Source organism: Helianthus annuus, chromosome 9 (genome assembly GCF_002127325.2).
Source record: "Helianthus annuus cultivar XRQ/B chromosome 9, HanXRQr2.0-SUNRISE, whole genome shotgun sequence".
Taxonomy (NCBI): domain Eukaryota; kingdom Viridiplantae; phylum Streptophyta; class Magnoliopsida; order Asterales; family Asteraceae; genus Helianthus; species Helianthus annuus.
Genome location: NC_035441.2, coordinates 166,081,708 through 166,084,302, shown reverse-complemented (window position 1 = coordinate 166,084,302; position 2,595 = coordinate 166,081,708). Strand labels below are relative to the sequence as shown.

The following is a 2,595-nucleotide window of genomic DNA, read 5'->3' as shown; positions in this document are numbered from 1 at the left end:
TATTTTATTTTCAGCATTTTAGTTAGTTTTATTTTTCTAGTTTAAAAAATATTTTTCTAACATTTTGATTTGATTAGACGTTGATGATAAACCGGTACTAAAAGCTCTTGTGTCCTTGGACGACCTCGGTATCTTACCAACACTATACTACGTCCACGATGGGTGCACTTGCCCATATGTGTGTTTAGTGTTAGTGAATATCGTGTTTATATATTTAAAACTTGGCTAAAAAGTGTAAAAAGGGCTTAAAATATACACCTAAATTATATTACACCTAACGCATATCAAGTTTTTGGCGCCGTTGCCGGGGACACAAGGATTTTAAGAAACTTAGGAATCAGCGGCCTAATCATTTTTTCTATTTTATTTTTATTTTTTTAGGATTTTCTTAATTTTTCAGCTTCTGCAGAGCTCAGCTCGGGCCGTGCCTGGTCGGACACGGGCCGTGCCTAGCATTGTCACTGGCAGTTTTTATTTTCCGAGTTACAGAGAGCTGAGCACGGGGCCGTGTCGGTGCAACACGGGGCCGTGTCCAACTTTCCAGTAACAGGGATTCGGAAAACAATCTTTGTATCTTCGACCACGGGCCGTGTTCACTGAGCACGGGGCCGTGGTGAACTTCCTGACCAACATTCTTTTCTGTTTTTATTGCAGGACTTGGAACCAGACACCATATCTGAACCTTCTACGTAGTGTATGAGCTCCAGTTCTAGTAGAGACATAAAAGAGCCTCTAGAAGAACCCGAACGCTTTCTCAGAAAAAGACTTAAAGCTAAACACCAAGAGAAGGTTTCGGGGGACCCACCTCCAATGGCGGACCAACGTACCCTCATGGATTACCTATACCTACGACCCACCGTGGGTAATCTCGGCGCCGCTATCAATGCACCGAATGTTGAAGCTAACAACTTCGAACTTCGGCCACATTTGATACAAATGCTTCAAAACTCCGCAACCTTCCATGGGCTTGCGGACGAGGATCCCCATCTACATATTACTAATTTCTTAGAAATATGTGATACCTTTCGGATCAATGAAGCATCAAATGACGCCATCCGCCTTCGAATGTTTCCATTTTCACTAAAAGACCGAGCAAAAGCTTGGCTCAACGCCCTCCCAGTTGGTTCGGTAAACACCTGGGATGAACTAGCCCAAAAATTTCTATATAAGTATTTCCCTCCCGCTAAAACGACTAAATTAATGACTGAAATTAATACATATTCACAAGAGGATGGGGAATCCTTATATGAAACTTGGGAAAGGTTCAAGGAGTTATTGCGAAAGTGTCCTCATCACGGTCTTGCGGTATGGCAACAAGTATCCACTTTCTACAATGGGTTGTTGCCACACACAAGACAAACACTTGACTCTAGCTCCGGGGGACTTTTAGGTAATCGCCGCCCACATGAAATATACAATCAAATTGAGGAAATTGCTCAAACCAATTTTCAGTGACACACTCTCCGAGGCAATAAATCTATTGCCCTGGGCGCCCATAAGGTTGATGAAAGCACTTCTTTACAAGCCCAAATCGAGGCCCTTTATTCAAAAATCAAAAAGTTAGAAATGACAAAAACGGTCTCGGTTATGGCTTGTGAAGGGTGTGGTGGGCTACATGAAAATTGGAGTTGTATGAAAGAAACAGATGATCAACCAGAGTCGGTAAACTACATTGATAATAGACCTAGGCCGTCGGGTCCTCCAACGGGTACCTACAACCAAGGATGGCGTAACCACCCTAACCTTGGTTGGAGAGAACCCAGCAATAGTAGTAACCAACAAAGCCTAAACCAACGAACAAACTTTCAACAACCAAGAAATGAGTCACACAATTTCCCTCAACAACAAGGTGGACGAGAAAGGCTTGAAAATACTGTATCTCGCCTCATCTCCGACAGTGAAAAGAAAAACTCGGATTGATTTCAACAATTGGAATCGAATTTTAGAAATCAACAAGCTAGTATACAAAACATTGAAAAACAAATAAATCAATTAGCTCAAAATTTCTCCGAGAGGCCACAAGGCGCATTACCAAGTAATACCGAAACAAACCCAAAAGCACAAGTCCATCTCATAACGTTAAGAAACCGTACCGTGGGTTCCGAAGAAGCTCCACCACCGCCAACTGAGGGAAGCACAACACCGCCCCAACAAGAGAAGACTTCTCCTCTAATTCAAGAGCCTACCAAGGCTCCTCCAGTTCCATACCCCAATAGGTTAATTCGTCAAAAGACCAATGAGCAATTCGCAAAATTCAAAAATCTACTAAAACAATTGCATGTAAATATTCCTTTTATCGAAGTCCTAACTCAAATGCCTAAATACTCAAAATTCATGAGGGACTTCCTCACTCATAAAAGGAAAATTGAATCATTGCAATTAGTTAACTTAGGCGAGGAATGCTCCGCCCTCGTACTCAACAAACTCCCACAAAAGAAGATTGATCCTGGAAGCTTCACAATTCCTTGCTCGATCGGGGAATCCCCCGTTCGTAATGCACTAGCCGACCTTGGGGCTAGCATTAACCTGATGGCTGCATCAATGTTCAAACGACTCGGCCTAGGAAAAACAAGCCCTACCAAGATGAGTATACAA

The 2,595-nt window shown here is 42.5% G+C and overlaps 1 non-coding gene across 1 annotated transcript; it reads right to left on the bottom strand.

Moving 5' to 3' along the window:
• Window positions 1–1,194: 1,194 nt before the first annotated feature.
• LOC118482567 lies at window positions 1,195–1,301 on the bottom strand. Its single transcript, XR_004868599.1, has one exon. It is a non-coding gene; the product is annotated as a small nucleolar RNA R71 (small nucleolar RNA).
• Window positions 1,302–2,595: the final 1,294 nt, after the last annotated feature.